This window comes from Martes martes (genome assembly GCF_963455335.1).
Source record: "Martes martes genome assembly, chromosome: X".
Taxonomy (NCBI): Eukaryota; Metazoa; Chordata; class Mammalia; order Carnivora; family Mustelidae; genus Martes; species Martes martes.
In genome coordinates this window covers 112,992,530-113,005,980 of record NC_137897.1, presented here as the reverse complement: position 1 = coordinate 113,005,980, position 13,451 = coordinate 112,992,530, and positions in this window count along the sequence as shown.

The following is a 13,451-nucleotide window of genomic DNA, read 5'->3' as shown; positions in this document are numbered from 1 at the left end:
CAGGGAGAAGACAAAAGAAAGAGTGACAGCAGCCTATAGCTATAAGGTAAAGAAAAGCAGAAGTAGGCATTGCTACATCGGTCATTTGCAATGAGCAGCACATTGGTGTATAACCCAGGTAAAAAACAAGTTTCGGTTCCTAATGTTTGTGATCTTATATCATGTTGCCTCAAAAGAGAGTTGGCCTTTCATAACTCCTCTGTAGGAAGAATGCCTCTGAGGTTGCACACTTTGAAAAGATTGACAACGTTTAAAAGGAGCTGAATATTTTTAAGGTATGAACATTTTATGTATAAAAGCAATCTTTAATTTCAAAACCGTCACCTGCTTGCTAAAAATAGGGACTCCTAGCAAGAGAGCATCTCATTGAATATAATTTCTATTGGTGTATTTTTAGTACATCGTATGATAAGTTGACTAATGGGGAACTTTAAACGTGTATTTTAATGATGGGAAAATTCGAAGAGTCTTAATTCTGATAAGAATTCCCAAGCATTATTCTGTTAGGTGGGCAAAATGAAAGTATAACTCTCACCCCCGAAAGATGCTTTTGAGTGGTTTCACTCAACATCTTTTGTTGAACCCAGTTACTGGTTTCATTATTTCTATATCTGGAATTTGGAAACCACACTTAAGAAATAGCAGGGAGGAAAGTTAAGCTGTCAATTTTCTATTTTTAGCTCTCGTTACATAGTACACTTTCAATAACATCTTTAAAAAGATATTTTAGGGGCATTTGTGAAATTGCTTAAGGTAATTAATTCAAGTTCAAATTAGAAAATGAACTCATCAGGGACATTTCTCAGGAAAGAATTCCTTCAGAGTACAGCATGTCTGAGTGGAGATATTTTGGGATTGCAGTTGATTGGATACTCTTAGAAACATAAAGTAATGTTTATGCATATATTTATATAAAACTATCCCTTTCTCATTTGCCAAAGAAGTTTCTTCTTTCCTTCTACCTCCTTCCCACATTTTGTTTCTGTGTAGTGTCTACACTGCTGTTGAGATCAGCATACTTCCTCAGCAGAGTAATCCACAATGACACTTGCTCCTCTCCAGAACACTGCCTAGTGCCTAAGGCAGGCTGGCCCCTACCAGGGGAGCCTCAGGTGATCCCGCACTGGTCTTCCCGATAGCTGAGTTATGTGCTCTCCGCAAGGGTAGCTGTATATATCTGTGAACCTGATTATGCTACTTCTACCTAGTATTACAATGATCAAATTTAATTAAATATTACATATGTTGAAGAAATAACAATTTGAAAAATTTCTATGGAAAATTAGGATGAATATCTTAAAAAGTATGAAAAGGAATCATTAAAACACAAGTTGTCAAATTAGATGTGCGAGGAGAAAAGTAGAAAATATTGGGAGAAAATACAAAATCCTCTGAGTATATGTCTAGCCTTCTACACAAGTTTCTAGGTTCCCTTTAAAGAAGCAGAAACCAAAAATGGTAGTATTTGCATTATGGTTGAGATGTAGGCACTAAGGGCCTGACACTTGACAACATATCCAAAGAAGCCCTTAGCCTGCATCAAATATTTGGAAAATTAATATTCATTTATATGTTTTCTTTTTAAAATGTTTAACATGTGTTTTTACATTTTTTCAATATGTGTTTGCTTTGTAAACAGTGCTGTTTTGTTTTTACATTTTTTCAATATGTATTTGCTTTGTAAACAGTGCTGTTTCAATAAACTTTCAAGTAACCAAGCAGTTGCAGTTGGAAGAAAGAACATGTAATGTAGTAAATAACACTTTGCACCCCCCCCCAGTTATTTTCAATTTCTTTCATGAAATTGAATTTGTTAGAATATAATTTTAGCAGGAAAATGAGTTCAGAAAGACTGTGTTAGAGTAGATGTATAGTGAAACCAGTTTAGAGGAGGGATAAGTTATAGAAGGTGACAAAAGTAGTCCACTCATTATTGTCTGGTAATGGAGCAGCATTCTTGTAAGGTACCAATGTACAGAAGAAATTATGCTAAGAAATATATTGTGCTAAGAAATACATTGAAACTTCCTCAAGGACTAGAACAGAAAAGGTAATCGAGATTTCTTTGATTTGCTACATGAGGCTTGTCACATCTTTGTTTTTCTAGACATTGATGTTTGAAACCTTTTCTAATACTCAATAGATGTATAAATAGCACACATAAATATAATATCACACGTAAGAAATGCTGAATTGTACATGAATGAGCAAATTAAGATTTTGTCAGTAGCATGTAGTTTGAGGAAATTAGGCTAAAAAGAAGAATGTAATGGTGGGAAGTCTGTGGGAGAACAAAGAACAAATGTATGTTTGTTGAGCAATCCAGAAAGGCTGTGCAATAAAGATGGGTCTTATTGTATCCTTTAGAGGGGGAATAACCTGTTTGAATAAGACAAGAGAGGCACAATATATTTTTTTCTTTTCAGTTAGGAATCAACTTCCTTCAGGTCTAAGTGAAGACACCAAACCATTGCACTTGTTCCCTCTCAGCAAAGATAGGCAAAGAGCATAAAGATTCATAGAAAATTTGGGCAATTAAATAAGCAAAGAGTATGTTTTCCTTAAATGTTCATTTAAATACTTCTTTTTCTTCAGTAGAAATTTAGTCATAAAGAAAAACCGGTCTGTTCTAATACATTTTTAAAAAGAGAGGGAAAGAAATTTCCACTTGTAATTCCAGACACTTATAAAAATTTGACCAATTACCAAGCCTGAAGCAGAATGTCAGTCATTTTAGGTGGAACCTTTCCTTAGAAATTAAAGATTAAATGAGTTTAATGAGTATCCAGTGTAGATATTCCATGAATTATAGGATTTGGATCCTTCAACAGCTTTAATCTTGTTGAGTTTTTTAATGTAATGGTACGTTGGAAGTAGGCTCATTCCAAGATAAAAATAATCATATTCCTAATTTTGAAGTTTAACACTGAATTCTTATTTTCCAACAGACTAATCTGTATTATGTTTAGCTGAAACATATTGCTATGACCACTATGGTATACTTCCGTAAATTAATTAGATCTTAGTTACATAATTCCACAAGGGCAGCATGGATTCCTCTTAGCACAAGAAAGTAGGAAACAGACTACAGCCCTCCCCCCTCCCCAGAGAAAGACCTACTTATACATTTTACCTTGAATCCTAATGTCAGTGGTGCGCAAATGAACACACGGGAAGTGATCATCAAGGGACAGCTCAGTTGTTAATAAATTTCAGACAATATTTGATGCAAAATGTATACTGGACTGTGGAAAGTCTCTTTCAGTCTATTATAATTGGATTCAGTTGACTGTGGACATCACTAATTTCAGAATACTCGTATGATTTTTGTCCCTGTCATGTATTACCTAATATATACTCACAAATATGTAAAAACAGCTAGTTTATTTATATCCTACCTCATCATTTTACTTCATTATCTAATTTTATTTAAGTGGCAAAATTGTCTCAAGTCTGTGAGTGTCTGTTGGTTTAGAGAAGTGATGGGAGGCAACATGGTATCATGGGAAGATCTCCAGGATTATAGCTAATAAAATTGGGCCTGAATGTCAAAGCCATATTTACATGATGTGGCAAACCACATCTCTTTTCTGAAAATCATGGCTAAAATGTATTGTCAAATGAGAAATGGCATGGTTAACTATTGTGGCAGGATAATTTACTGAAATGCTTCTTTTTATCCTACTGTGGACTGTGGAGGAAAGAATAGGAGTTAACCTCATCTTGCCTAGCCTTAAAACTCTTGTGTTAAGAATCTAGACGTCTGATGCTTGTGGAGGATCTTAATTTTCATTTCTTGGGCCCAAATCAAATTGCACTAAATGCAGTGTGGCATCCTGGATTGGGTCTTGGAACAGAAAAAGGACATTAGTGGAAAAATTGGTGAAATCTGAATAACATCTGGCACTTGCTTAATAGTAAATGAATGTTGGTTTCTTCATTTTGACAGATGTACGATGGTGCTATATCAACAATAAAGGAACTAGATTAGATCAATTTATTTTCAAAACTTTAGAGTAAATCCACAACTATTTCCTTATTTTAAAATATAAAAATGTATAAATTACTTGAAGAAAAAACCCTTCCAAGGCTTTTGTTAGGGGAGTATAAGGGATATATGGAGATGTGTAGGATTGTGGGACAGAACCACTTTCTGCCTTTGAGTAGAAAGAGATTCACTGGGTTTGTGCTGGAGACATCCACCCCACTACCATGAAGCATCCTGAGTTAACAGCAACTCTGATTTAGAGATAGGTTGAAAGAATTGAATACTAATTAACAAGCGTAATTAATTCCAATAGCCTTGATTTTGTGATAAAAGAACCCTTTACCCCCTCTTAGCACCAAGGGATTATAGTTTCCAACAGAATTGAACAGTAATGCTCCTCAGCAATTTATGTGACATGTAGATATTAGAGACCCTTCCTTGAGGTCTGGTTTAGCAAGTACTTTTTAGTATCCTTAGAAACTGTGGAGAGGTGGGGCCCCCCAAAAGAAGATTGAATTTATCACCATCCTGGTAAAGATTTTTTATGCTCCTAAGTTGGCAGCAGTGGGGGAGGTGTAAGCATATATACTGCGTTATAGATCAGTAATTATGTATAGGAATCATTATTTCAGTAGGCAGAGAATTTCTGCTTGGAAGAACCCTCCTTTTAGCATACAGTCCCCCCACTGGATGAAGAACACTTCTTGCAAAAATCCACAACAGGCTGATTAAAAACAGATACTGGCAGTTGCAGACTGGACAGTGAAGGTTACATTATTCAATACAAGATATGAAATAAGACATGTTATAAAATTTAGTGAGATTAAAGTTCTTTTATTACATACATTATTTTCCAATATAATTTGGAATATGGAAATATAATGAGTCTTCATGAAATAATTCTTTTGTCAGTTGCTAAAATTTAAGTTTTATATGCTACAGCGATGAAAATGCATGCAAAAGATTTCAATCCGATTATGTAACAATCATTTAAAAGAAGAAAATCATCAACTTGCTTGGATGTTCTTATTGCATGTAAATCAATATCTAAATGCCTAACATATCCCAAAATATATGTAGCATACAACAGCTGGATGTTAAATGAATCTTTCTAAATAAAATAATAAATTGGGTGCCACCAGGAACATAAACTTTTATTGGATGAAACATTTTTATTTCATAGTGTAAAATTGGCATCTTTGTGATTCATTGTTCTTGGAACAGCTTGAGATCAGCGCTAAAGTGTCGATTATTTTGTTTTAATAGTCTAAGCTTTCTAAACCACTACAGATGTTTTAAGTATAATGGGAGGTCGAAAAAGAATCTAAATGAATTTTTGAAAGAACTGAAGCTTCATTTGCATTATCATACAGAAACCGAGAATAATTCGTGAAAAAGTAATTCATCTTGGTTGCATGTATTTGATTAATTTAAATATTTTGAATCTCATCAGTTTCATAGAGCTGTTATGCTTGGAGTGATCTTAAGAGAAGTGGACTGTTATTAAGTGGGTATTGGATGAAGAAAAAAATGTATTTGAATTAGTTTCTGAGGATATCATATATGTTAGATTAATGGAGAATAAATTATAGTCCAACTCTGTAGAGGTAGTTACAATGGTTCTGATTTGAAAGAGGTAAGGAGTGTAATTACAAGTCTAGAGTCTAACATTTGGAAATAAAGATTGAGTTTTGAGGAAATTTTCCCTGTGTTGCTCCCTATTTTATATGAGTTTGCAGATGTAGACACTCTTCATTTTTAGTTTCTTGAATGATTCACAGATCTGCATTTTTCATTAACAAGCACTTATGCAGATTTAAATATTACACTCATTTAGTCTTTATAACTATGCTATGACATAGGTAATTTTCAATTGCATTGCTACAAATTACCATAAACTTACTGGCTTAAAATAACTCAAATTTAGTACCGCATGGTTTCTGGGGGTCAGGAGTCCAGACGCAGCTTAGCAGTGTTCTCTGCTCAGTCTTTAGATCAGCTGTGTTTTCACCTGGAGGCTTGACTAGGAAAGGTGCGCTTCTAAACTCCTTCGGGTTTTTGGCAGAATTTATTTGCTTGAGTCTGTGGGACTGCCGCCACTGTTTTCTTGGTAACTGTGGATCAGGAATCGCTGTGGGATCCTAGAAACCATTCTCAGGTTCTTGCCCCCTCTGGGTACTTTACATCATGGTTGTTTGCTTCTTCAAATTCAACAAGCGAATATCTCAATTCAAATCTCCCTCTTCAGTCTAAGACATTCTTAGATCCCATCATATTAATAGGTCCCACTCAATGAGGTTTGAAAAGGGTTTGTTCAAACACCCAAAGTCCTATTGCTAGTAAGTAGCACCACGATTTGAACCCAGGAGGTCTACTGGCATCTTAGTTTCCTACTAGAAAGCTTTTGTAAACACTTTACTGGGACACTATTTCTATTTAGGCATCAAAATATTGAAATGAGGCCACGTTTAATTTCTGAAAATGACAAAAATCTTGGACTGGTTCATAAAGGTCAAGTTTAGCCTCAAACACTTGTCGAAAGTGTTATTCTATTGTTACCATATTTAGAAAAGAAAAATAACCAACTTCGCAGAATAGCTATATCTACCTTTTTGTATGCAGGGTGCTGGATATGCATGTTGTCTGCCATTTCCCTTAGTCAGTTAGAGAAAACATAATGTTCATTAATTCCATCCTTATATTATGGGAAGTAACACAATACATTTTCTAAGGCACTTTGACTAGGAGACCAAAACTCGGTTGAGTATAGCGAAACTATGCCAGAGACTACTATACAAAGGTCTCCGTTCTGCTAGTGTGGACAAGGACCCACTTTTGATGTATGAGAAAATACTTTGTAAGGTAAAGGGCTTTATTTTTGAAAAGTAAAACAATAAATGCTTTTAAAAAATTTATTTCATAAACAGTTGCTCAACATTTATTATAACTCAGACATTCTCATATCCACTGTGTATTTATAAATTAATAACAGAATATCCTAGCCTTAAGGAGTGCACTGTCTGGGAGGAATACTGAGAATAGAATAAGTGATTACCATGTACTCTGCCATTTGTTTCAGTAAAGATGTATATAACAGAACCCCCACCCAAGAACTATGAATTTTTCAGCTGTAGCTTAATGATGATGATGGCATGAAGGGCATTTCAGGCTGGAAAACACATTTAATGTGACAAAAGCATGTAGGAGAACAGAGGGTTAGACAATTTGCAAAGTTTGGATTTGTGAAAGGAGCACAGGGGATGTGTTGGGAATGGCAATGTGTCCTAAAACAGTAGGAATGAACCAGAGTATTAATGGCCCTGTAGACCGTACTCTTGTATTAGTGCTTGGAGATGATTTTGATTTCTCAGAAGCAGATGGTTTAGCGATGTGTAGGCTTTTTCATTTGAATTAGCACATATGTTAAATTTTACTTCTTCTAGATGTGTATTTGAGCCAAAGTATTTTAAGTTTTATTTTTTAACTGAATAAGAGTATAACTGTTACTTCACAATCCACACAATTCTCATCATAGACATCATGATAGCCAAAATCTTTCTTTTATTTCCTGATGTATCCCAAGTTCACAAAACAGTGACAAACGCTTGTCTCACTAATTAGTTTTTGAATGAACGTGGGTATTCTCAATAGCAAGTAAAAATAGTCAAACCTGAGTGATTTTTAATCTTCTTCGTTTGTTGCAGTATATTCTAAATGCTGGAAATAAACATGTATAGTTTTCTGTGAGAAAAAAAGATTTTAAAAGAATATACACATGTTGATACTGTAATATGATTGTACTCTACTTTTAGGATCTCTCCAACTTTTCATAATGAAGATATATTACTTTTCTGATGAAAAACGTTTAAGTTTGATTATTGTAATTTTCTTCCGGACACTATAAATGGCACTTGCGAAATACTGTTTATTTCCCCTTATGATTGGAATATAATGTTTCCATTGAACAACACTGCAAAGAGCAGAATAGGGTACTCTTGGGGAGTCAGATGAATTAGTTGCTTGTGGTTTGACACTACCCATCATGGAACCTTGGAAAAGTCTTCCTTTTGAGTTTTTAATGTTGAAATAAATTGGAATAATTTAGAATAGAACAACCCCAACTGGATATTGGGATCCACAAAGGAGTTTTTTCAAATACTAATATTGAAGCCCCACTTCCCAAGATTCTGATTTAAATGGCTCTGAATTGGGGTGGAGTGATGGATGGAAGGATAGGTACACCTTTTAGATAATTCTATACAAAGGCGACCTTCGGAAGTTTGGAGCTAGAATTTCAGTGTTCCTTAAGGTCTGATGTGCTGTAATCTGCTTGACTACACCAATTAAACCCCCAAAAAGAGACATAATGTTTCATTCATTTTCTATATTTTTGTCTTACAATTTTCTACATTATGCAGAACTGTATTAAATAGCCCCTAAATCAATCATGCTATGTATCTTAGTATGTCATATTGTTGTCTGTTCCTAGCTGGTTATTAAAGGAGCAGAATCTGATTATTCCAATTCCGAGGATTCTCTTCAGTTGTTCAGAGGCACCTGAAGTTTCCTGACTCTCTTAGAAGCATATTTTCTAATGGCTTAAAATGCTTTCTGTTACAGCACAGTGTTTCCATATATCTAGTCTACCACGAAGACTAACCACAGGACTCATTGAGTCATTGCGTTGGAGGTTATGTTTTCTAATTGAGGCAACTTGAACAATAGGGTGGATTACTGGGGAGTGGTGGAATAGGCAATTCTAGAAGAAACTAAAACAAGTTCCTTTATTAGGAAGGCAGTCTCTGGGACTGTTCTCCCACTTCTGCTTTCTTGATTTCCTCCAAAAGGAGCCCCCTGAAAGCTTTAAGGTGGTAATTCCTCATGAAGTTTAAAATACACAGTCATTCATGATTGTCTAATTAGAGAGGCAGAGTCAGCTTGGAGAAGTACTCTAAGCGGGAGGGAATTAGGAGCCTCATACCCACCTAAGCATCCTCCTTGTATTTTTCTCATGGAGAGGCAAGCTGGGAGGGAGGGAGGTGGTGGATATAGACTTGAACTATTGAAGTGCAGAGGTGAAGTCCAATCAGAAACAATTAACTGCTCATTTTCCATAAATTGGCAGCATATGTGTCTATCAAAAATCATATGACTACATTTTCAGTTAATTTGAAAAGCTTTTAGTGACCATGTAGTATGCTCCGTACTGATGGGATTGGGGGTGGGGAGGGGAATAAGGAAATTTTAAAAAGAGCTGTGATTCATGCTTTCTCAGGGCTTACAATCTAGGGAAGGAGAAATGTATATACACATTGTGATAAAGACAAATATCTACTAAATATTACTGTCAAATGGGCAGATGATGGATATAAAAGATACTCTTCACTGGGGAGAAACACCTAAACAGTGTGGTTTCTAGTTCTGTATTACAAAGGGCCAGCAGAAGAATCGTGAAATGGGATTACAGATCCTCCCTTTCTTCTTGGCTAGACTATTACCACTGTATAGAACACTGCCAAGTAAGGAATAGGTGCTGAGTAAATCGCTGTTTAATCAAAACGTGAATGAGTTGCTTTAGATTGCCTTCATGAGTTTTGATGACTGATCTATATAAACAGTATGAGATGAGAATTCATTTTTATTGTTGTTCTTATTTATTTTTGTAATATTTGCCTCCAATAAATTTTACTAATTTTACCTGTGCTCTTTAATGACTTTTGACAAAGCTATACATTTTTGTAGCCACCACCACAATCATAATAGTAGAAAACATTTCCATCCACCCAGCAAGAACTCCTTTTCCCTTACAGTTAATCACACCTGTGCATCTCAGCCCTTGGTATCTACTGTCCTGATTTCTGTACTCTATTTGCCTTTTCTCATATTTGACCTTGGCATAATGTGTTAAGAAAGATTCATATTCGTTGACATAGCGTAAAACTTTAGAGATGCACCCATGTTGTCGGTTTATCAGAAGTGCATTCTGTGGATTAACCACACTTTGTTTATCTAATCACTAGTTGATAGGCATCATATTGCTTTCAGTTAATTTCAACAATGAATTGAGGTATTGTGAATCATTTATCTTAAGTAAATAGCTAAGGTTGAGATTGCTAGCTTAGGTAGTGATATCCATTTAACACTTTAAGAAGAACACAAACAGATTTCCAGATTGGCTTTACCATTTTGCATTTCCACCAGCAATGCATGAGAGTTTCTCATATCCTATAAAATCATCCATACTTAAGTTTTTTTAAAAATTTATTTTAAATTTTAATGGTTCTCATTGGTATATAGTGCTAAAACATGATGCTTGTAAGTTACATTTACCTGATGGCGAATGATGTTATCATGTAACATGTTTCTTGGTTTTCTGAATATTTTTTCAGTAAAATTTCTGTTGAAATATGTTACCCTTGATTTATTTGAATATTGGTGCTTCTTGCTGTTCAGTTGTAACTGTCTTGTATTATTATGGATACAATTTACATTATGGAGTTTTTTATTTAGGTAAAGCTCATATAACAAAATTCACCATTTCAGCAATTTTAAAGCCTACTGTTTGGTGGCATTTCGTCTATTCACAGTATTATGCAACTGTCACAACTACCTAAATCCAAACATTCTGACTACCCCAGTGGTAGCCCTGTACACATTAAGTGGTCACTTCCCATTCTTTCTCTACAAGATCCTGTAAACCACCAATATGCTTTTTATTTCTGTGGATTGAACTATTCTGTAAATTTCACTTAACCAGAATCATAGATAGATTTTTGAATCAATTCTTTCACTTAGCGTAATGTCTTTAAAGTTCATTCACGTTGTAGCATGTATCAGTACTTCATTCCTTTTTATATCTAAATATTCCATCATGTATAGACTGCATTTTATTTGTCTGTCATCTGATGGACATTTGGCTTATTCCTACTTTTTGGTTATTTTAAGTAGTGTTGCTATGAATACCAATGTACTTTTGAAACCTGTTTTCAGTTGTCATAGTTAATTTTATATGTCAACTTCGCTAGGACATTGTAACCAGATATTGGTCAAATGTCTGGATGTTGCTATGGGCCTACTTTTTTAGCTGACACTAATGATTTTTCGAGAAGCTTTTCACATGGATTTTTAGTTGTTAACGTTTATTTCTGTTGTGTAGTTGATATGCAATATTAGTTTCAGGTATACAACATAGTGATTCAACACTTGTATATATTATGAGGTGATCACCGTGATAAATCTAGTCACCATCTGTCACATAGAAATTTGTTACATACCATTATTTTTCCTATGCTATACATTGTATTCCCATGTTTTATTTATTTTATATGTGGAAGTTTATAGCTTTTAATCTACTTGCCTTATTTGGTCCATTCTCCCCACTCCCTTCCCCTTTGGCAATCACCAGACAGTTCTCTGTATCTATGAGACTGTTTCTGTCTTGATTTGACTGCTTTTTTTTTTCTTTAGATTCCACATATAAGTGAAATCATATGGTATTTGTCTTTTCTCTGTCTTTTTCAGTTAGCCTTATACCTTCTAGGCCCATCCATGTTATGGCAAATGGCAAGCATACAATTGTGCATGTATGTGTGCGTGTACACATATTTACATATACACCGCTTCTTCCCTATCCATTCATCTATTGATGGAAACTTAGGCTGCTTCCATATCCTGACTGTTGTAAATAATGCTGCTATGAAAATAGGGGTGTATGTGTTTTTTTGAAGAATCGGTGTTTTTGTTTTCTTCAGATAAGTACCCAGAAGTGGAATTGCTAGATCGTATGGTAGTTGTATTTTTAATTTTTTAAGTAACCTTCATATTATTTTTAAGTTTTTGAGCAACCTTCATATTGTTTTCCGTAGCGCTTGCAGCATTTTGCATTCCCATCAGCAGTGCACAGGGTTTCCTTTACTCCACTTGGCCATACTTGTTTCCCTTTGTCTTTTTTATAATATACATTCTGACAGCTGTGAGAAGACATCATATTGTCGTTGTGATTTGCATTTTCCCTGATGAGTGATGTTGAGCATCTCTTCATGTGTTTGGTGGCCACCTGGATGTCATCCTTGGAAAAATGTCTGTTCATGTCTTCGGCTTATTTTTAAATTGAATTGTTCATTTTCTGATAGTGAGTTGTGTGAGTTCTCTATATATTTTAGATATTATCAGTTATATGATTTGCAAATCTCTTCTAATAAGATTAACATTTTTTTAATTTAAATTCTAGTTGGTTAACAAATAGTGTAGTATTGGTGTCAGGAGTAAAATGTAGTAGTTCACTTACATATAATCGCCAGTGCTCATCACAAGTGCCCTCCTTAATACCCATCGCCCATTTAGCCCTTGAGATTAACATTTAAATAACCCCATAGCCCTGTCAGGTTGACAGATAAGAGTAACCATCACAAATATGTCTAAGGCAATTCTGGTGAGATGTCAGAAAAGAAAGAGGAACACTGTAGAGAGAGCTTCTGTGTTCTTAGAGAATACATATATATTGTCATGGACAGAATGTTGGTAGAAATATGAATATTAATGGTGCTCATGTTGAGGTCTCAAATGGAAATGAGGACCATCTATTGGAAACTGGAAAATAGTTGATCCATTTTATAAAATAACAGAAAATGTGGCTAAATTATGTTTTATTTTTTACTGGAAAGTAGAAAGTTGATCACATCTGGGTGATCACCTTGAATATTTAGCCTTGCAGATTTCCCTGCAGAGTATGAAAGGAGTGTCTAACAGCAAATTCCCTTTTTATTGTCACACATATCTCTGTCTTTAAAAGGAGCTGATGTCTGCAATCCCTGAGTGTTTCTTGGGTGCTACATCACAAATTGGTTTACTCGTTGGGTTTTCCTTCTGTAGATGCTTAAATTTCTCTGGACTACTAAGTCAATTTCCAATTGTCCATCTGCTTTCCATTTTCCAAAATTATTTTACATGTCTTATGATCTGTTGTTTTTCTCGTTTCTGACTTTGCAGATTTGTGACTTTGAATATTTTGTTGTCATTTTAGTGGGGTTAGGTTGAGAACAGATGTTAATGTATAGATTAAATCTACAATGTTGAGTGAAGTAATGCCTATAAATGACTGTCAGGGATCTTGGAAGCTCCTCATTCTGACATGATAAAAATTCCATGCTTTCTGAGTTAGCCTTCATATGGAACATTTGACCTATACCTTTAAAGTGAATTAACCATTAATTTGGTTATTACAATATTCCAATGCATGAGTTAATTCAGTCATTTGTATGCTTTCAAAAAAATGAAATACTCTCCTATGCATAGGTTTCGCATCTTTACAATAACCATATGAATTGAGAATTATTTTCCCTTTTTGAGGAAATGGTGAATGAGAGAGTATTTGTGAATTATGTAAGAACACATAGCTAGTAAATGCAGAGCAGGAATGCAAACAATACTTTTCCTAAAACATGCTTTTAGCAACATTCCTCAT